The sequence below is a fragment of the Rhinatrema bivittatum genome, chromosome 6 (genome assembly GCF_901001135.1).
Source record: "Rhinatrema bivittatum chromosome 6, aRhiBiv1.1, whole genome shotgun sequence".
Classification (NCBI taxonomy): Eukaryota; Metazoa; Chordata; class Amphibia; order Gymnophiona; family Rhinatrematidae; genus Rhinatrema; species Rhinatrema bivittatum.
This window is the reverse complement of record NC_042620.1, coordinates 86,169,462-86,193,140: the sequence shown is the minus strand read 5'-3', so window position 1 is coordinate 86,193,140 and position 23,679 is coordinate 86,169,462. Positions and strand designations below refer to the sequence as shown.

The 23,679-nt window shown below is 39.5% G+C and overlaps 1 protein-coding gene across 5 annotated transcripts in view; it reads right to left on the bottom strand.

Moving 5' to 3' along the window:
• PKP4 (plakophilin 4) overlaps positions 1 to 23,679 on the bottom strand; it is a 578,155-nt gene that overhangs the window by 495,286 nt on the left and 59,190 nt on the right. The window contains exon 2 of one of the 5 annotated variants that reach the window (XM_029605538.1): positions 5,565 to 5,720. The exons of the other annotated variants lie outside the window; for them this stretch is intronic. The gene's annotated coding sequence lies outside the window, so the exon portion shown is untranslated. The remainder of the gene's footprint in view (positions 1 to 5,564; positions 5,721 to 23,679) is intronic. 5 annotated transcript variants of the gene reach the window in all.

Genomic DNA, 23,679 nt, shown 5'->3' with positions numbered 1-23,679 from the left:
ACTGTATTATGCAAATTGCCTCTGCTGGGGGGGGGGGGGGGGGGAGGGAAGATGGGAAAGAAGGTTGGAAGATCAGGTATAATGGAGAAAGAGCCAGGAGGGGCAGGATAAGGGAAAAAGAGATAAGATCAGGAACTGAGAATGAGGAAGAAGGGATCCTGGATAAGGGACAGGGTGATGGGAGGGAAAAAAAAAAAAAAAAGAGGACCAGCTATTGGGAAAACAGATTGAGAAATGACTCTGGAACAGGAAGATAAATTGGATGAGAGGACCCTGGATTTGGGGGTGGAGGAATTCTGGGAGATAAAGGAGGAGAAAGAGGAGGAGAACAGAGGAAAGAGAAAGTATTAAAAATATCCACTCAAGGAAGTAGGACAACAGAGAAAGAGGGGAAGCAAAAAAAAAGGAACAGTGAGAAGACCTGAGAATGAGCTGGAAAAGCAGAGACAAAGGCTGGAAACGTTTGCTGCCTGATGGCCAATATTAATAACTCATCAGTATAAAATATACTCAGACACAGATCAAAGTATGACCTGCTTGGATCTCCCACACAGAATTTGCATGTTGGGAAGAGTTGAATTTTGTTGGATAATTTTGACTTTCTGATATATAATTAATTCTCTCTTATGCAGGACATCCCCATCAGCATAAAGGATTTTGTATTGGGCCCAAAAATATTGTGGTAAAGAAAATAACAAACCTTAAAAAAGTGTGCTTTTTGGTATATTTTGAGAGTAGATTACTACAATTTTCCATAAGAACAAAATAAATTGCCATACTGGGTCACACCAAGGGTCTATCAAGCCCAGCATCCTGTTTTCGACAGTGGCCAAACCAAGCTACAAGAACCTGGCAAGTGCCCAAACACTAAGAAGATCCCATGCTACTGATGCCTGTAGTAGCAGAGGCCATTCTCTAAGTCAACTTGATTATTAGCAGTTAATTGACTTCTCCTCTAAGAACTTATCCAAACTTTTTTTAAACCCAGCTGCACTAACCACATCCCCTGGCAACAAATTCCAGAGTTTAATTGTGCATTGACTAAAAAAGAATTTTTTTCGATTAGTTTTAAATGTGCTACTTGCTAACATCATGGAGTGCCCCCTAGTCCTTCTATTAACCAAAAGAGTAAATAACAGAATCACATCTACCAATTCTAGACCTCTCATGATTTTAAAGACCTCTAATATATCCCTTCCTCAACCGTCTCTTCTCGAAGCTTAACAGCCCTAACCTCTTTAGCTTTTCCTCATAGGGGAGCTGTTCCATCCTCTGTTCCATCATTTTGGTCGCCCTTCTCTGTACCTTATCCAGTGCAACTATAACTTTTTTTGAGATGTGGTGACCAGAACTGTACACAGTACTCAAGGTCCGGTCTCACCATGGAGCAATAAAGAGGCATTATAACATTTTCTGTTATATTCACCATTCCCTTCCTAATAATTCCTAACATTGTTTTTTTTTTTTGACTGCTGCAGCACACTGAGCTGATGATTTCAATGTATTATCTACTATGATGCCTAGATCTTTTTCCTGGGTGGTAGCTCCTAATATGGAACCTAACATCATGTAACTTCTGCATGGGTTATTTTTCCCTATAGGTATCATCTTGCACTTATCCATATTAAATTTCATCTGCCATTTGAATGCCCAATCTTCCAGTCTCTGAATAATTTTGTATCTGCAAATTTGATTACCTCACTCATCGTATTCCTTTTCAGATCATTTATAAATGTATTGAAAAGCACCAGTCCAAGTACAGATCCCCGACACTCCACTGTGTACCCCTTTACCACTGTGTACCCCTTTACCACTGAGAAAATTAACCATTTAATCCTATTCTGTTTCATGTCTTATAACCAATCCATGAAAGACATCGCCTTCTATCCCATGAATTTTTAGTTTTCTTAGAAGGCGTTTGACAAAGTCTCGAGGGACTTTGTCAAACGCCTTCTGAAAATCCAAATACACTACATCTGCTGACTCACCTTTATCCACGTTTATTAACTCCATCAAAAAAGTGAAGCAGATTTGTGAGGCAAGACATGCCTTGCCTAAATCCATGCTGACTGAGTTCCATTAAACCATGTCTGTGATTTTGATCTTTAGAATAGTTTCCAATATTTTTCCTGGCACTGAAGTCAGGCTCACTGGTCTATAATTTCCCGGATCACCCCTGGAGCCCTTTTTAAATATTAAGTTTACACTGGCCACCCTCCAGTCTTCAAGTACAATGGATGATTTTAATGATAGTTAAAGTTTATAACCTAATAAATCTAAAATTTCATTTTTTAGTTCCTTCAGAATCCTGGAATCACCGGTCCAGGTGATTTGCTACTCTTTAGTTTGTCAATCTGGCCTACTACATCTTCCAGGTTCACCGTGATTTGGTTCAGTTCATCTGACTCTTCACCCTTGAAAACCATCTCCAGAGCTGGTATCTCCAACATTCTCATTAGTAAACACAGAAGCAAAGAATCAATTTAGTCTTTCTACAATGGCCTTTTCTTCACCAACAGCCCCTTTAACTCCTTGGTCATCTAACGGTCCAACATACTCCCTCACAGGTTTCTTGCTTCTGATATTTTTTAAAAGTTTTTATTATGAGTTTTGCCTCTACAGCCAACTTCATTTCAAATTCTCTCTTCACAGGTCTTAGCAATGTTTTACACTTAACTTGACAATGCTTATGCTTTTTCCTATTTTCTTCAGATGGATCCTTCTTCCAATTTTTGAAGGATTTTTATTTATTTATTTATTTATTTTGACTGAAATAGCTTCTTTCACCTCACCTTGCAGGTAATAGTTTTGCCTTCTTTCCACCTTTCTTAATGCATGGAATACACATGGACTGCACGTCTAAGATTGTATTTTTAAACAGTGTCCATGCCTGTTGAACACTTAACCTTTGCAACTGCACCTTTTAGTTTTTTTCTATTTCGCTCATTTTATCAAAGTTTCCCTTTTGAAAATTTAGTGTTAGAGCTCTAGATTTACTTATTGTCCCCCCTTCCAGTTATTAGTTCAAATTTGATCATGTTATGATCATTATTGCCAAGTTGAATAGGGTGGAGGAGAGGGAAGATCCTTGAAGGACGCCGTGCGTAAGTAGTATTTGGGATGACTGAAGTATTTAACTTTAAGGTGAAGGATCTGCCTGTGAGATATGATTCAAACCATTTGATTGTAGTGTCTCGTAGTCCAATTTCTTTGAGCCTGATTAGGAGTGTTTTGTGGTCGATGGTATCAAAGGCGGCGGAAATGTCGATGAGTATCAGGAGGTAGGATTGGCCTCGGTCAAGTCCTCTGATGATGGTATCGGTTAGGGTGATAAGGAGGGTTTCAGTGCTGAAAATTTTTCTGAAGCCGTGTTGAGCGGGAAGCAGGATGTTATGGTTTTCAAGGTGATTTGTGAGTTGGTTGTTGACTGTTTTCTCGAGGATCTTGGCTAAGAATGGGAGGATGGAAACTAGTCTGTAATTTGCTGGGTCGGACTTGTCGAGTTGAAGTTTCTTGAGAATGGGCTTGACCAGAGAGCTTTTGAGTTTGTCAGGGAATATTCCTTGTTCAAGTGAAAGGTTGATAATGTCAGTTATGGGTTTGGAGATGAGCTTGCTGATGAGTTTTAGGGTTTTGACAGGGATGGGGTCTAGTGGGTGGGAGGCTGGTTTGGTTTTATTAATGATGGTTTCTATTTCAGTTGTTGATACAGTGTAGAATTGTGACCAAGTAGAGTTATGTAATAACTCTACTTGGTCACAAATATAATATTTAATATAATTAACAAATTGTTATGAATATAATTAATAACAAATATGCTTGTACATTAAGGGTACTGGTAATCTTTGTTGTATTACTATTGTTATTATATGCTGTCAGTGTATATATACAGTTACCCTAATAAAAGATATATTTAAAAAAAAAAATAATTCTTCCAACCATGTCCTCACATTGCTTTGCATTATCTTGTACCAAAGATTCCAATCTTTTACATTCACCTTGGATGATCTCTCTAAAAGGGCTGTCCCAAACCTATGCATCAGATCCCACAGAGTCCAATGCGACCACAGATGGCTTTGAAAGGACAAACCAAAAAAAAAAACCCCACACCACTCAGTATTCAATGACATTCAAGGATTAGCATTTGCCATCAAAACCCCGATTTTGCCAAGACTGGAGAGAAGATGGTATTACACCATGCCTGCAAAATGCTGATGAAGTAACTGCCCCAGCCCCAGCATCCTCTTGAGCACCCTGCAACCTGGTGTCTCCATCAACCTCACAGGTTTGCGACACCACTGTACCCAGAAGAGCAGGGGGCATGCTCAGCTGGCACGAATCTATTCTTGAGAGGACTCAATGAAACCTTCTCCTCCACCAGTCTGAGCATCAGGGTTCAAGTCCACCAGTGCAGGGGACAGCTGTGAACTCCACGACTGAATGCTGGTCAAGCATAAGCTAAGCCTTGGAAGAAAATACCCTCACCCTCCTTTTCCTCTTTGGGGGGCACAATCCAACAAGGTAACAAACCACACCCAGCAAGTCAGAGGCTACTTCATGTAGTCATCTTGATTCCCCCCAAGCAGCCTCACACATTTAATCGTTGATCACAAGTAGTGGTTAGCATGTTTGTAGTGCTTCAAGAATTACTAATACTTAAGACAATTCTGTTCAGTTTTCTTTACTTGAAAAGCAGTTTTGAATACTGAAAAGCTACAATATAAATAAAGTAATTTAAAGGTCTAATTTATCAAGCATATTTCCCCCATATTCACAAAAAGTTTTTCTTCTAAGGTTTTGTATCAATCAGGCAATAAGAGCTTAATTTACTAAGCTTCCTCCCCCCCCCCCCCCCCCCAATGGAAGAAAAGCCTTGGTAAATAAATCAAGTCCTATTATTTTGCAAACCAGATTAGAAAAATGTTTCATCCCCAAAAGCAACAGTGTGAAGCCCAGTTCCAAGAGGATAGATGTTTGCTAGCTCAGACTATGTTCTAGCCAAGCAGAAACCAGTCTCACATATCAAAGTGACCATCTAAAGCCATTTAAATTAAGCGGGGCTGTATTTTTTGGGTACTGAACACTGCCAGTAACGTCCATCTGTCTGCTATAATTTGCAGGCAAAAATGGTACTCTCAATTTAAACATCCGTAATATTGTCAAGTAAAGCTGCATTAGTCAATCATGGTCAAGGATTTAAAATTCCTCATATAATATCACAAAAAAAGTGAGGGGAAGATACACAATTAAAATCGTACAGATCAAGGGATGTTGCCCACTTTTCTGAGCAGGAAGATCTCCAATAGAGGATGTTTAATGTGATGGATCCATAGCCAGTACATAAGTGTTTGGATAGTCGTATGGACATAAGAGCAAAGGAGTTTTCTGACACCTTGATATGCTTCTAACAAAGTAGCTAATCTTCAAATAGCACAGCAGTCTTTCCCTCAGGTACTAATAAAATGTTTCAGCTTTGAGAAATAGTACCCTGGAGAGCAGGATTACTTTGTCTGGGCTAACAAACCCCCCAAGTACACAGTGATTTACAAGAAGAAATGCCCTACCTTGGTTTCTTCTCTGATAATTCTCACAAGTCTCTGTACTGTGAGATTGATGTCTTCCTGCAGGATAGAAGACAGATTTTCACTAGTTCTTATGACTACTTCAAACCTTTCACCCTGAAACACTCATCTCCAAAGTACTTCAACTGCAAACAGCATCTATTAAAACAAATTACAACATAAAAAAAGAAAAAAAAAAAAGTAAAAACTCAAAGCTGCTGCAGTTCATAAATTGTAGGAATTGTACTGGCTTAGTGATAGAGCTGTTCACCAGCATGAGTTGGCTGGGGATGCTAGAGGCAAAATGTTTACAACCCCTGGTGTAGGGGGGGAAGAGAGGAGAATTAGTCAATGCACAATGGAGACACCTAGTGACCAGATTTAGGGACCCCAGAAGAAGTTCCAGAGCACAGCCCGCAGTCTAGGACCGACACTGCAATGAATGAACCACAGTAAACTGGGAGAGGACATTAAACAGGGGAAAAATTCCCCAGGTAGTTGCAAATGAAGGTGTGTGGCTCCAGATACCAAGTCTGGTTCCAACTGGGCTAGAAGCCCAAAAGAGGAGGGGGGAAAAAACTATAGGGTTAAAAAATAAAAGTTAAATAATCTCTTAAGTGTATCATTTAATAGTTTAAGATAGCACTCATTTTTGACAAAACAGCATATAATTATAATTCTGTAAAACCCTGGCGAGCAATTTTCAGACCGGCATCATAAACAGAATAGGAAATTGCCAAGTTTAACGTGTTAGCAACCCCAGTGACGTGCACTACGCCCAAACCTCCGTACCTTTCTGTCCAGGCCTTGTGCTCCCCTGTGGCCTTCTAGCATGGTGCCCGGTGTCCTGGCTCTGCCCTGCAGCTGACAAGGAACATACCCAGGAAGTATGGAGCTTCAGAGGGCCTGAAGACAGGAAGTCCTGTGGTGCAGTCTGATAACAAGCAGTGTTTTAGAATTTAAAGGAAGCCCACTTCAAACTTGCCTGATCAACAGGTCCGATTACCCTGAACCAGAGTATTTGCTTCCTTCTGTTCCAATTTTTGCATTGACTCAAGACTTTTCTGACCATGCGCTGCTTGCCACCTGCCCCAATCTTGGCTTGGTACTCCTCTCCTCTCTGTGAACAGACTCTACCTGTCCTAACTTCGTTTTCTTAGTTCTATGCACCAACATCTTTTGTCAGCTGCCACCTGTTCGAGCCAGATCTGCTCCCAGATCAGGCAGTGCCAAATCAGACAGTGGCCGAAGGGGTTTGCAAGTCAGCCCATGACAGATCCGAAAGGACCAGAGGAGTAGCCAGAGGGCTACCCTGTTACAGTAAGTAGGGCAAAGTTACACTTGCATAGCATTTTTACGCCACTCTGGCCTGCACAAACTTAACCAAATGGAAAAGGAACCGATTCACTGTAGTCAGATATAGTCACTTTTCAAAAGCTGTACCATTGATGTCCACTTAACAGTTCTATCATTTTATATTAAAATAAAAAGCACATCTATTATGTCTGGGCAGTTTCTCTGCAAACTTCCACGGATGTTTTGATTCTTCAGTACAGTAGGTTTGCTACATCTCTTGGCTACTTAAAAATACAGTTCTTAAAAAAAAAAAAAAAAAAAAAGTTTTCCAGTTATTTAAAAGTCATAGGTTTTGATGCTGCTCGTGTGCTCTCAATTATACAAAATAAAATGGTTTCTTTTCAGATAATGCTTCAGAGTTTTCCCATCATCCACTGCCCCCCCCTCCCTGACATAAAACACACACACAAAAGTGCACACTTGTTTTCAGAAGAGGAAATTAAATTATTAGTAGTTTAACAATTACTCATCCAAATGATTTTTTTCCTTCTTAAATATACTTCTGAAGGGCACAGTCCTCTGCCCCTTCTCAGCCACTTCGAATCCTACCTAAAAACCCACCTTGTTGCCACTGTTTTCTACTCCTAACCTGCTTCTCTGCAATCGTTGCCTTATTATTCAACTAATTCCATGGCAGGCACAGTTCCTGCGGGTTGGCGCCACAGGCTTTAAGCTTTTATGCAGATGGACTCTACAGTTATTTTACATCGCCTAAGGTGCCTCTCCCTTGGAACAGCTTATACATGGAACACGGCTCACGTCAGAGGTCTCGTTTCATCTCAAACCTGGCTCCTAAACAATAAGACACATCAGCAGAACCATCTATTAACTGATTTTAAGAGGGCCTCATGAGCCTAGAACCTGGGATAGTGCGGCATAGAAAGATTTTATTAAATAAATAAAATGTAATATAAAGTGTATAAGACTTGAAGAACGCTCTTTCCATTAAGATTTTCTAATGCTTGACAGTTATTTTCTCACTATTCCCTTCTTTTCACAGGCTCCACAGGCTGATGTGTCCTCTCATGACTGTCTGTACTGCAATGCTGCAGTGATAGTTATCAACGGTAACAGTCATTGTCTTCCCTAAGCGCAGCTGTTTCGCAACATCGTCCCTCTATTACTAATTCCATTAGATTCCCCTGCGACCTAGTCATCTGATAAAAAGTGGTGAAAGGGAAAAAGTGAGAGAAACTGGCAGCCAAATATCTCGACTACACTGCAGGAGTTATGTTTGCATGTAACGCACCTCAACGGGCAGAAACAAAATGGACCTACCAGCATCTTCTCCCTGCACTCAACCCTGTGACTTTACTTTCCCTTGGACCAGTGGTTCTCAACTAGTGTCAGGACATACTGATGAGTCATCAAAATTTGAAATATTGAAAACTCAGACAGCATACATGTCCCTGCTGTCTGAGGAAAGTGCAGAGCAGAGAGCTGTCTTCTCTCTCTCCCCTCCCACATACATGCAGTGATCACCATCAACACATCCTCTGCTGCCGCTATGATCGCTACCACCACCAACCCAGGCTGGAAATGCTGCAGCCTGCTCTCTCCCCTAATGCTGTGATCGCTACCATCAACAACCTGGCTCAGAAATGTGGGAGTTCTGCTCTATGCCCCATGACTGCAATCACCACCATTGCTAGCTGGATGGGAAGAGGAGATAATTCAAGGTATACTCCCGTTTTTCTCCTCCTACTGATTCTGATTGTTGTATGGAGAAGGTGAGTTTTAAAAGGGGGACTGGTGGAAGGGGGGGGGAGGGGGAAAGAGTATTGAAAGGGGTGTGGCCTGGAGAGTGAAAGAGGATGATCCTGAAGTAGTGGCAGCGATTTTTTTTATTTGCAGTATTTATAACCCATCTGTAATCAAGATCCTAGACAGCATACATAATCATAAAAACACAAAACAAAAAAAGAAAGAAAACAGAACTTCCATGTGCAATCCGTGTGTCTCATATACGGACAGAGAACTATTTATTTGTTGCTGAAGATCTCAGAACTGCAACGTCTCGATACCCGTCAATCACATTTGTTTTTTTTTTTAATGCATGCTTATAGAGCGAGCCTAATTAATTTGATCTGGTTCACACAACTTTGAAGATGGACCGCATATAGAATTGACTGCAAATGATTGAGAAGACCGAGTGATCTCCGTACTCATAGGAGATACGCTGGCTGGCTTGCTGATGCGGTTCATTTTATACATACAAAAAAAAATTTTCTAAAAATATTTTTATTAAAATATTCAAATAAAAAATATATTCTTTTGACCTGATAAGTGGGCGACAAGTTTAAGCACTTATATGGTCTTCCCTTTTTCTAGTGTCATATAGGGACAGGCCAGGACTTCACAAAAATGCCTGTCAAGAATAAGGTTTTAAGAGGCCCTTAAATGTTTTGCAGCAGTCCATCAGCCTTAGCTTCTGAGGTAATGAGTTCCAGATTGAGCAGCTACCAAAATTGCCCGCTCCCCTGTGGCAGCTAGCCGAGCCAGACGTATAGTTGGAACGTCCAAGAATCCTCTGTGCAGATCGCAATGTCCTTGTGCAATTATATATTCTGAGCATGGAATTAATCCATGGCAGAGAGTGGGGAGAGCAGCTTGTGTACAAGCATTCAGCCTTGATTCTCCACTGTATTGGAAGCCATTGGAAGTCAAATAAAACTGGAGTAATATGATCTTTAATGCTGTGGCCAGAAGTTAACCAGGCTATAGCATTTTGCAACAGTTGCAGGTCTTTCAATGAAGTCACTGGCAAACCCAAATAAAGTGAACTACAATAATCCAGTGCAGATAATATACATTGTAATAGGGGTTTTAACCCATACAATACCTGATTATAAAAAGCTAATTTACTTACGTCCTTCACTTGCTGGACACAAAGCAGATTACAATCTATTACCATCCCCAGACTCCTCATATGCGTTGCTAAAGGGGGGGGGGAGGGAAAACAAGGGGTGGGAAGTGCCTTGGCTCCCCCCAAAAATGGCTTGCAATATTGAGATGAGGTGGAGATTTGGGGGATGAGGGAATGCAGATTGAGAGATTGAAGGATTAAGGAGACAGCGGGTTCCAAGTGATTGGTTGTGCAGTAAGTCTAAGGGCATGTTTGATGGCCTAGGCTGTGTGGTAATCACAAAAAAAGAGAGCACAGATCCCCTAATCTTTAACCAAACACACAAAAATATATAGGGAATCTTATATAATAAACATGAAAACTTCAATATATCTCATTAATACCAGCTTACATCATTTTTCAATAACACATTTGCAAAAATGCATGATATATTAATTTATTCACAAATACAGAATCACAATTGCATATTGATACAAATCAATACAAAACATGTGCAACATAGCATATTTTACTGCCTCACCATAGCACCAAATGGTTAACAATTCAGAATCAATATCTTAAAATATCCCATACAGACACACTCATTCATACCTCAAACACTCCCCACCCAATAAAATCTCCACGCACATCTAAAAACATATGATAAGAATTAATGAGGTCTTTGCACAAAAGTTTTAGATTAAAGGGGTGGTGGTATATAGTCAGTGAGGAATTAAGCATGATTATCTTGTGATGAATTAAATGGTGGGTACAGCCTTTAGATTTGCATGGAGATTTTATTGGGTGGGGAGTGTTTGAGGTATGAATGAGTGTGTCTGTTTGGGATATTTTAAGATATTGATTCTGAATTGTTAACCATTTGGTGCTATGGTGGGGCAGTAAAATATGCTATGTTGCACATGTTTTGTATTGATTTGTATCAATAATATGCAATTGTGATTCTGTATTTGTGAATAAATTAATATATCATGCATTTTTGCAAATGTGTTATTGAAAAATGATGTAAGCTGGTATTAATGAGATATATTGAAGTTTTCATGTTTATTATATAAGATTCCCTATATATTTGTGTGCTAGGCTGTGTGTGACAGGGGATATAAAGGGTGGGGTGGGATGAAGAAATGGTGTGAAACCCTGGAGGAACTAGGACTATATGAAAATGGGGCTTCTGAGAATCAGATGATACAGCTGGTTTCCAATTCAGTGGCATCAAACAGAAGATCACTTTATACATAAATATTTCTTACACAAGAAAGAAAGTCTGCATCAGCCCTGGTCTCTCTGTTGGAGGAATGCAATAAGAGTATCTCTTTATGAAGTAAATTATACAAAATCCACAATGACGGCTATTGTCCCAAACATGATATTCCTAGTTGCTTGCAAAACTTCAAGGTTACCAATTCTGGATTTAAATTTGGATATTCATTCAATTTTTTCCTAAGATAACAAAACCATACTCACTTGAAGGTTGATTTAAAAAAAAAAACGACGACCACACACGGGCGCCCGGATCGAAACCTGTGTGCACGGAGGGGGGTGGAGGGGTATGAATTATTATTATTATTATTTTTTTTAAAGTATGTTTGATGCAATTGGGCCTTTGCCCAGTTCCCTTCCAGTCTGCTGGGAGGGAACTTCCCTACCCCTACCTAGCTTTCCTACCTTTTCCCCTCTCCTCCCCAACCCCTACCTACCTAGCTATTTTTTAGTTTGGTAAAAAAAAAAAAAAAAAAAAAACCAAACACAAAAAACTAAAGTAAGTTACATCAGGGACAGGGGCTAATGACCGCCGTTCCGGACAGCCCCCACCCAGACCACGCCCCCCCCCCCCCCTTTCAGACAGGCCTGCACTTCTGTGCGTATCAGGGGCTGGGCACAAGTCCTGCCCTGGTTTTACCACGCATGGTGCTTTGAAAATTTACCCTTAAATTACCCAGAGGTTATGGGGAAGTTAAAAGTTTGATCTCACTTGCTTGGTAGTCTCTTCTAATCTCCTTCTTAGGAAGACATTACATAGTGAAAATGGATTATTTTACCTCAATTGTTATATCTGTTCATGCATTTCCAATGTAATGTGCCATGTATGGTTTTCACTTCCTCTAAAAAGGTAGCACTACCTCTTTTCTCTGGCAGGGGAAGGTGGCATGTGTAAAGTTTTCTGTGCTTCAGCAACCTCCTGATAGTAGTAAGCTTTATGTTCTTGACCTTTTCCTTTATTATTTATCTGCTAGGTTATATGGTATAAAGGGGCTGTTTAATGCAAAAATGTTTACCATTTCCTGGTTATGCCTGGAGAATACTCAGTCGCAAGGTTATCATCTACCTGTGTTATTATACCTTCCTAGCTGGCCAGTTCTAGCTAGAATTATAAGTAAGAAACAGATCATATTGCGCACACTAAAGATTTAGCAAACAGTAAATAAATTGTTACATAGAGACAACAATGTAACCTCCCTATCTTCACTTGCATGGACTGTATATACTCGTGTACAAGTCTATCACAAATATGAGTTGAGTATTTTTTGGGCCCCAAAAATCAAGATTTATCTATCACCCATGGATAAGGCGAAGGTAAAACCTAGGGGGCTTATGAAATGGTGAAATCATTTTAAGAAAAACTGATAAATAAAAGCGATTTTCTTAAGTTATTTTTTAAAAGAAGAATAAAGTGTCTCAAAAGAAACATTTATGTAATAACTTAAGAAAGTGTCCCTGTTGTATGAATCCTTGCCTCCCTCCCCCAAGATTGTCCCTGCTGTTTGAATCCTTCTCTTTTATTCAAATCTGAAGTCCAATTCTTCATCGTCGGAATGTCCGAATAAATTTATTTATTTAACAGTTTTTTTATACCGACCTTCATAGTAAATTTACCATATCAGATCGGTTTACAATTTAACAAAGGGAAAAACAAGAGTAACAAATTCACGTAAACGAAAGATAACAATAAGTAGGAAGCGTGGAACTGTTTCATGATGCCATCAGCATAAACGTCTTTGCTGTCTCCATCTGTTAAATCATCATCCGCTGCTGATTTGTCTTTGTCTTCATAGATGGCATCATCTTCTGATCCATCCTAAGCATTGCTAATGCCACATTTCAGAAATAACTTCTTGACCATTTCTGGTGGATCTGACTCCCAGGCACCCTTCACCCCTTTCGCTACCAAATCAATGTCTGTTAGCATCAGGTTCCCTCCTTTTATTAACTTTGCTTGACCAGAACACATCCATTGTTGCCACAAATGCTGCACTTGGACCTTGAAAGGCTTGTTGAGACAGACGTCTAACGGCTGGCTGGAGCATTGATGTCAGAACTCCTGGAATCACTGCTAACGTGATCGCCATTTTCTTCTGTTATATGTGCCGGAACATACCCCACACCAATAGTGATGGTCGTTTTCTTAGCCCTGTTCCTGGTTACCTACCCCCACACATCGCACAGCCACCATTCCATTCCCTCCTCATCCATCCAGCCTTTAGGATGAACCCAAACAGTTAAGCCTGCTGGAATTTTTAGATTCTTCAGCATCATCATTTTCCTCTTGAATATTACCACTGGACGCAGTTTTGTGCCATCTGCCAGGCAAGACAGGATCACCGTGAAATGGGTCTTTTCATAACCAGTTGTTTTTACAAGTATAGTCTTCTCATCAACTCCAACTACAGTGTGATTGCCAGGCATATCAAATATAATTAACATTTCATCCATATTATCAATGTTATTTATATCAAAATGATTCTTTATTCTCTGCTGAATAATGAATTTGTGGAATGAACAGAGCTGGTCATCAAGCTCTTTATACAGTTTCTGTGAAATCTTTGTGGGCTGACGAAGGCACAATCCATACCAGTTCATGAACCGCGAACACCGAGCAGATGATGCTGTGAATTTTCAGACCTTCAGCCGCTGAATGTTTTTCTTCTTTTGCCATTTGAAGGGCATGAATCCCAATGCTCGAGCGAGTCACAATGTAGCCATTCAAATCCTTTTCCATTCCTTCAAAAAGGCACCATTTTGAAACGTAAAGCTCTGATTTTGGCATTTCTAGCAGCTTTTCTTCATTTTTTTTGCCAATCTGATGAGTTTTTCACTAAAGTCAAATTCTCTTGCAGCTACACAATTATTGGCCTCCTTTGCATGTTCTAACACCTTCAGTTTCAGTAAGGCCGTATAAGATGCTCTTTTTCTTCTCAGCGCTCATTTTCCTGAGGGTAACATGTCATTATTCTAACGGCCATCCCTGCTGTCAGAATCCTTCCTTCCCTCTCATGGCTGTCCCCACCCCCCCTAATCAGAATTGTTTCCTCCCTCATAGCTGCCCTGGTTTGATCCTTTCCCCATCCCGATTCCTTAACTCACTCGCTGTCATCTGGACAATGATGGCACTTGCATTTGTTCAGAAATGTCCTTCCTCCTCCCCCGCAGTGTCCCAGAAGGACAACTTTTCCCCCCCAAAACTCCTCCAGATCCCTTAACTCGATCGCTCATTGCTCCTATGAGGACAACAAACTTGCGATGGCTCAGGTGTGTCCTCCCTCCTCCCCCACAGGGTCCAGTGGCACGCTTTGAGCCATGTGGTTCTAAATGCACCAATCAGACCCTGGCTTGGGGGGGGGGGGGAGGGAGGAGGAGGACGTGCCTGTGCAACCTCCAAGTGCTGTCATTGTTCTCATAGCAGCAAGTGAGTTAAGGGATCAGGAGGAGGAGCATGCAAACAATTCAATCATGCATCTTGAATTACGATACCAGCATTAATGTGGATAAGACAACTGCGATTTTAAGGATTGATTTTCAGGGTAAAAATTTTTTTACTGTACAGCATGCTGTAGCATATAGGTTTAATAGTAGTAGAAATTGCAGAGTTATTTTTCTTCTTCACTTTTTTCCCCCAGAGTAACTTATTTTCTTTAAGAACACCTTTATCGTTTTCCAGCTAATTTGAAACACCTGGCTTCTTTGACTTAGCGTGACCTCTATGAACAGAAGCCTTCAGTGTCTGTCACAATCTGGAAACTATGATCATACTAGTCAGAAGGGATCAATATTACATCCTCTAAATCATTAAACACTGATGAAAAACAATGAGGGAAATTCCAGTGCTGAACCAGAGAGTCTGTAGTCAATGCTTAATGCCCCATGGGGCCAATTCACTATTTATATTCTGCCGTGCGGTTCTTCAAAGTGGCTTACATTCAGGTAACTGTAGGTATTTCCCTATCCCCTGAGGGCTTACAATCTAAATTTGTACCTGAGGCAATGGAGGGTTTTTAGTTTGCATACTGTATTTTGATTTTTACCATGAATATTAAAAATCTGAGTTAAATGTTCTATTCACTAAGATGCTATGCAGAATATGATTGCAAATTAAAAAAAAAAAAAAATTTTGTAATATGTATAATTTGTTTTTCATGTTCATCTTAGCTCAAGATGGAGCACAAAACGACTAAATCACATGTGATCGCCACTCACAATAAAATATTAAAATTGCCATAAATCCCTCCCTAACCTTATAACCACAACCCCAAAGTCTTCAATTCCAACAATGGTATCACAGCCAGTCCCAGGTATCACAACAATATCAAACACTCTTACCTTCAACCAGAAACTGCCATTAAAATGACCAGCCTGAAAAACCATAAGATCTTTAACCAATCTAAGATCCTGTAGTAATTTTTTCTCTAATTTCGGAACCTTGGATTTAAAAGATTGGTTCACACAAGGGAACAATTTAACTACAGTTAATGAAGGTAAACTCAGCAAACCCAGATTCTCTGACCACAGATAAAACTATATTTTATCATGCACATGGGCAGGGAGATTATAATTGAGCAGCAGTACCAGCTGCACAATGTCTTTTACCAACTGTGCGCTAGATTTTATATGCAGGTGCAGCTTTTCTCCTGGGTTCTCCTCTTTCCTCCAAAAAAAGGATATTAAAGGAAGCTAGCTCCTGCTGGCAACCCAATAGTGCTTTTACAATGTTGTCTATAAAGTCTTCACATCTCTGAAAAAGGAGATGAACTTGCAGAGCCATCAGATGCAGGTGTTGCTGAAGTTCATGGAAAACGATGAAGGTTGTGAACTAACAGTCTGATAGATTGACATAGCCATCTCAAACCTCTTCATCGGGCAGGGCTTCGATACCCTATTAGCAGAACTCCCTTGTCTAGCACTTCCTCCATTCTACACAACTCACACCCCATAGAAGCAAAATTATCATAGATCCACAGATCAGAGGAAGAAGGCCTGATACTAGACATCTATTGAATGGGGCAAGAGACCACCTACTGCTCACCTTAGCCGAAAAGCCAATGGAGCAAGAAGTGCCTTGTGATATTTTACTACCAAAGGCCTACGTTTTTTGCCTAACTGGCAGGTACATTTTAAGAAAAAAAGGATTTACCAAAATTGCTATTCTAATGAAAAAATACAAAGATTTAAAATTAGATAGAAAAAACCTTAGATAACACCAAGAACACAAGATTTAGAAATGCAGCACTCTTATAATGATCAGAAAAAGCTCCCAATAAATTTAAAGTCAACAGTGCTTACTCTATTAATTCTTCTATATGTATTCTTTTAAAATTCTCATGAAGCTTTACTGAAAAAAAAAAAAAGTTTTGTTAAAACTTCCTTAGTGTATGGAAGTAGCCGACACTATTTGGCTGCATTAGAGCAATTCTAAAGAATAAAAGTGACGTTTTTAAATGGCTCTTTATCATCATAATTGTTTTGGTTTTGATAAAAGCTTAAGAGAATTATGGTGATGCTAAGTTGCCTTGTACACACACACTTATCGTTTACTGTGTGCTGCGTATAATATTTGCAACAGTGTTGCTACATATTGTCAATATAAGTCTGGTTTCCAAAAATATTTGTTTGTATTCAGTAGGGGGCTTAGGGGAAATAACTAACTTTCTCAATTCCTTTATCTGATTCACGATATTTAAAGTTCAAGGTTCTTTTTGAGAACATTGTTTTACGTTATGTTATGTTTTACACACTTTGTTAATTGTAAACCGGGTTGATGTGATGCCTGTCATGAACTCGGTATAACAAAAACAATAAATAAATAAATAAATATTGCCCCTTCTCTCAAAGTGACTGAAGTATAAAATGAATATGAAACTTGGGGAGGTACAAAGGACCAATCTATATTTAGAACTAGGAGGCCAATGACCATTCCGAATAGTGACTGGACCCTTCTTCCCAAGTGAAGCACAGAAATTAATATAGTAGTAGCTGCCATCACTCCTCTCTCTCTCTCTGAGCTCTAGGTTAATTGTCAACTGAAATATATTAAACAATACTAAGTTGTTGGCTAGACATTTAATTAATATTTTACATCTCTAATAGTCAATAGATGGGCTTCTTCTGCCCATAACATCTGTCAAACTAGTGTGTCAATTTCATTTGTCACCACTTCTTGGGGTTTTGTACCATCTCTTAGCTGTCTGAGTCGATTCTTGCTGACAAACCGTGCATTAGAGAGAAAAAAAAAGGGATGACCATGGTCACTTGTCACTGTCACACACTCTTCAATTCAAAAGCTGGAAACTATGGCCTGCCTGTTCTCTGCTCAGTTTTCCTGCCATTCACCTATGTTTCCAGTCTTCACTTTTTTTTTTTTTTTTTTTAATCACCATAGCCATTTACTACATGACCAGCAATCCTGGGTTTCCTATTAGAATCCTTACACTTCTAATCCCATGCAATCTTGTTTGAAATCATGTCCTTCCAGCTAATCTTCAGAATTTTGAAATATACATTAAACACATTTTCTTCATGACCTCTTTACTATAAATACATTTCATTTCCATATCCTACCACTGAGACAATGTATGCATGCAGCACTTTTTTAGCTTTACGTTTCTCCCTAATAAATTCCTAACAGTACCCAGTTTTTTGCATTACCACATTTTTTGGCTTGAGGCTCCCATCTCAATCAGAACCAACTTGTTGGGCTACACCACCATGGACCTTTCATTGGTAGCTACCTGAGGATTTTCACCCTTCATTTTTTTTTTTAATATCCCCCCCCCACCAACTCAACTCAGTGTAGCAACAGTCCTTAATCTTGAGCCACAAGTTATGATCCCTTTCAGATACCAGCTAACAATGCCCCACTCTGCTCCCCCTCAACCTGGAGAGGGGGAGCAAAGTGTGCTAGGACTGGGTCATTGGCATCAGTAGCATGAGATCTACTTCGTGTTTGGGTACTTGCCAGGTTCTTATGGCCTGGATTGGCCACTGCTGGACACAGGATGCTGGGCTTGATGTACCCTTGGTCTGACCCAGTATGGCAGCTTCTTACGTTCTTATGTACCCAATAGATAGTGCTGTTTGCACGCTGTCTGGGTTGGGTTTCCTTCATCTCCCTCATAACCAGAAGCTATAAACACATCCCCAACTAGCCTGGAGAATGGAGGACCTGACCCAGGAACTCAACCAAGGTCCTTCACATAGTAATGCACATCACTGCCACTGATCCACAAGACCTGTCCCCCCCAATATATATATTTTTAATTTCAGTTAATTATCTAGGTACTTGTATTTTTTATATATCTTTGTTCCAGTGGCAATTTTTTTTTTATATAACTGATTTTTTTTTTTTTTTTTGTAGATGAACGGTTTCCATCTGCTTAGTTTAATCACAGACTAAGAAATGTGTTGCAACACTACTTCATTCTTTCAAGTACACATGTATTGCAATATAAACCCACTTGGTAATCCAGACTTGTTTTCACTACAGCAGGGGTAGGCAACTTCAGTCCTCGAATGCCACTGACAGATCTGGTTTTCAGGATATCTAGAATAAATATTTGCATGCATTGCCTCCATTAAATGCAAATCTCTCATATGCATATTCATTATAGATACCCTGAAGTACCTGCTGCTATTATCATGGATTTTTCCAAAAGAACCAATATTTTATCACAGGTTTCTAGGAACTGCAAGGTATACATCCTTGTTTCCACAATTACAGAGCGCTGAAAGGTGGGTTGTTAGGCAACTCTTCAACTTGAAAAGCTATCAGTGAGAATCTATTGTTAAGATTCCTTTCCTGCCTGAATATCTTCCTGAAAGGGTTATCAGAAGGCTCTTCAAATAAGGAAAGACCAATAACCCTTCTGGCTACAGCAGTGGTTTTCAACCTTTTTTCTGTTGGGACACACCTGACAAATGATTCATGTATAATTCTGCTATTTTCAGCACTTCAAAGTAGATTTCATTCAGGTACAGTAGGTATTTCCCTGACCCAGAGGGTTCACAATTAAGTTTGTACATGAGGCAACGGTGTTCACATGTGTGACACACTGAACACATGACAGTCATTGGGCTAAAATGTAAATGTTATACTTCGCATCACAGAAATCTCCATCCCCTAGCAATGGATGCACAGCAGAACTAGGTACACCACCATACAAAAAAAAACAGAAAAAAAGAATTCCAATTCAGATGTCATTTCAGTAACGATAACAAACTCCCTCTACTACCAAACGCATTGTAAAATACAAAACCTAAGTGATGGAGTATACCAACAACGCCCTCATTCTATCTTAAGGAGCCTGGTTCAGGTTTCTAACCCAGATTTCAAGACTGGACGCTGAACCCAGGCCTAGAAAGCTTGAGGCAGCCCCAGCCAGCTCGTAGGACCTCCTGGTATATTCGTATAGAGTAACTTTACATGACAATTGTATCTGATGCAAGGCGAGTCACTATTTGTTTCTGTAAGTTTGAAGCACTTACTGGCTGCAGATAAGGGCAAGCAGCACAGGGAAGAATCAGCAGTGTAACAATGCATGAAGAGTACCTCTCTCTCTCTCTCTTGTGCTCCTGCTGTCTGTCTCTTTTGGGCCCCATGGGGAGAAAAGCATCAGCAGCAATGCCGCTGGGTCCAGCGGGGAAAGTTAGTTTGTGTTCTGCTGGGCCCAGAAGAGCAGGGATTGACAATAACTTGCTCTGATCTGGGTGAAAGAGCCAGGAAGAGGAGAAAGAAAGTGAGAACAGCCTGCTGTTATAACCCCAATAAAGAAGTCCGCCCAACTCCCATCTGGGCTGAGGAGAGAGAGTAGCAATCTGCTGGCCCAGTGATACCAATGCATCCCAATACACCTGTTGCGAACCACTGGTCTACAGCACGGCTAATCAGAGTAGAGTAATTAGGACTTTGCCAAAAAGAAAGCAGCAAACAAAATAACTTTTCGTCCTGCTAGAGGATGAAAGGGCTCCCCTGTTTTGGTGTATTTTTCCCCACCCAACTAGTAAATAGTTTTAAGGCACTCTATTGAAATGTTATGCTAGGCTCTTGCACACTGGACAGAATATCTCTTGTTCAATTGCTTGGATTATGAACAGACTCCTTTCTGAAGGTTTCTCTTCTTTTCACATTTCTATAGAACGAAAGCCTACAGAACCCTTGGGTACTATAAAAATAGTTTGAGTAGGCTCACAAATCTTAGAGGGGTACCTAAACAATGGCATTTGTTTACAGAAAATGAACTGTTTGTGCCAAGAGCAACTACAGCTTTCTCTGTACCTTTGACAGTATAACTGGTCTCTGGAAAAGCCTTGGTACTTCCTGAAATTCTATAAAAAGCTATACTAAACCTATAATATTCGATACCCATTTGTCTTCTATAAACAGAAGCCTGGTCTTTTCCCCAAGACTATCTAGCCGGCTTGGGTTTTCAGGATATTCAAAATGAATACGAACAAGAAATGCAGGCTATATATGCAAATACATCATGCATATTCATTGCAGATATCCTGAAAACCGGACTGACTGGGAGGTCCCTGAGAAGCAGGATGAGCATTGCTATCCCCCGACATTTATTTTTATATTCTGCTTTTCGGAACATCAAAGTGGATTATATTCATATACTGTAAGAACAGCCTTCCACCTCTGATGAAATAATAGCAGCCTTTATAGTCTTAAGAGCTAATGCCACATGCTAATCTTTAGCATAAAAAGAACTCTTTAGTTAATTACTATGCTCAGTAGCTTTTACTAGAATCAAAAAGCTAATTAAAAAAAAAAATAAAAAAAAAAAAAATAGATGAGTAGCAACATGATCTGAAGTTTTGCCGCCCTTAAAGTCTAGAGGATAAAGATGATAGTTTCTCCTGTGGCAGGAGGGCATTATTTTTGCTAGCTTCTTCACAGAAACTTTATGAGTAACTTATTATTCTGCAACCTCATTGTGTATTTTAGAACAGACACCAAAAGTGGTAAATACAAGTATCCAACAAGGCCTGAAACAGTTTTGCCCTGTATTTCTTCTGCGCTAGCATACTAAAATAGTAATAGGAGACTCATTTTAGAAAGGGATGTGGGGAGGTGCTTCCTTGGCTTGCTCCTGTGTATGCACCCCTTTCACCCTCATCCAGAGGCCCTCGTTCTGAGGCCTCCTTTCCTTTAGGGGGAGACACCTCCTATGCATGGAAACCTTTACATGCATTTAAATGTCAAATCAATTAGATTCTACTCCCATCTTTCCTTGAAAAGCTCAAAGCCAGCCACAGCATAAAATACAACCACTTTGAAGTGTCAGAAAAGGCAGAATATAAAATTTTTAAAAAGTCAATAAAGTGGCTTTGGTTGGCAGGGCACAGTTGTAGGACCAAGGAGAGGGAACCAAGTTAAAACAAAACAAAAAAACAAAACAAAAAAACAAACTGTTGGGTGGTGCCTAAGCTTTCTAAATATTTTTCCCACCTCTGCTTGGACAGATGAGGTCAGAGCTATTCCACTACCACTGCCATGTCCCAGACGAAATTTCCACCATCATCCCTATACGTCGACATCTATGTTTTCTGTCAGCATGAAAGCTGGAACTTTCCCAAAGCAGCTTGGACTAAATATAGATGCAGTAGCGACCATAAAGCAGACTGAATATAGGAATTATTCAAAGGGGAGTAGAGAATAAAACAGACTATATAATAAAGCCAGTGTAGGGGTCAATGCTGCAACCACACCTTGAAAAGGGTATAGATCAGCTGGAATTGGTTTAGAGGATGGCTACTAAAGTGATCAGTAGTCTTTATTGTAGGAGTAGCCTAGTGGTTCGAGCAGTGGGCTGCGAACCAGGGTTCAAATCCCTCTGATGCTCCTTGTGAATGTGGGTAAGTCACTTCACCTTCCACTGCCTCGGGTACAGAGCGTGAGCCACTGGGGACAGGGACATATGCACAGTGCCTGAATGTAATCACTCGGAAGTACCTGAAAAAGCAGATTATAAATAAAATAAATCAAACTTCAGCAGCCATTGCAGAAAGTCAGCTGCATGAAAATTCCTCTCCCCCAATACAACTTTAGCTATTTTCACAGTTTTTCAGCTTTTGGCTGCCTCTGATACCTGAAGGTTTGCAGAACCCCCGCCAGTCATGCTGCTTCAGCACCCAGCTCATCCTGCTCTCCTTGTGTGGAAAATTTGCCCACATAAAAAAAACTTTCACAGCATATAATGCACCCAAGTTTCTATTTGTGCAGAAGAAAAGTTACAGATTTCTCTCAGGCACATAAGAACACAAGAGGTGCCATGCTGGGTCAGATCCTTCTAACAGCAGCCAGTCTGAGTCACTTGCAAGATCCTAATAAAGTCAATTTAATGTTGCTTACTTCCTGAAGCGGAGTGCATTTATCAGTTTTGATTGTCCATGATTTTTTGATTTATGGATTATTGTTTGTGTAGTTTTACTGTATTGTATCATTTTATTTTCACTCTTATATTCTGATGCCATCTTTAGATCCATTTTTTTTTTAAACTAAAGATTAAATGAAGCATGAAGAATAAAAAATAAACAGTCATCAACACTTATTTTATAGGTGTTTGACCACTTTATCTGACAATAAGCTCCATGATTTAAAAGCTAGTAATTTAGCCATATTTTTAGAGGTTTGGACAAGTTTCTGGAGGATAAGTCCATTAATTATATGCACTGGTTTGGTTTAGCTTTTATTAATGTGATAGACTGCCTTTCCCAGTGGTTAACAAAACTAATCATTTCATACATAGTAAATAATAAAACTAGTCGATTAGACTAAAACATTAAAAAATTGCTTAAATAAGCCTGAGTACTATTTTAAGAGTGAAAATAAAATGATACAAATACAGTAAAACTACACAAACAATAATCCATAAATCAAAAAATCATGGACAATCAAAACTGATAATGCACTCCGCTTCATGGGAAGTAAGCAACATTAATTGGACTTTATTAGTATCAGGCTTATTTAAGCAATTTTTTAATGTTTTAGTCTAATCGACTAGTTTTATTATTTACTATGTATGAAATGATTAGTTTTGTTAACCACTGGGAAAGGCAAGTCTATCACATTAATAAAGCTAAACCAAACCAGTGCATATAATTAATGGACTTATCCTCCAGAAACTTGTCCAAACCTCTAAAAATATGGCTAAATTACTAGCTTTTAAATCATGGAGCTTATTGTCAGATAAAGTGGTCAAACACCTATAAAATAAGTGTTGATGACTGTTATTTTTTATTCTTCATGCTTCATTTAATCTTTAGTTTAAAAAAAAAAATGGATCTAAAGATGGCATCAGAATATAATTCACATTTTTTGAGATTAGAAAAAATAATGTATGCCTTCTCCAATGTGTGCACATACATTACATACACACATCCCCATTTCTGCCTCAAACTTTAACATTCAACACAAATTCTTTTAACATGCTCATAATCTTGTGCAGAGCAATTGCTGCATAAGTTACATTCCCATTGGACAGTTCAAATAATTTTAATGTGAAAATGTACAAAAGTGATGAACACACACACACACACACACACACTTTGAAATGAGATTTTCATGCATATTTAAACAGAAATAGTAACCCCGCATTCAAGTTGGTTTTGCTTAGAAACGCAGAC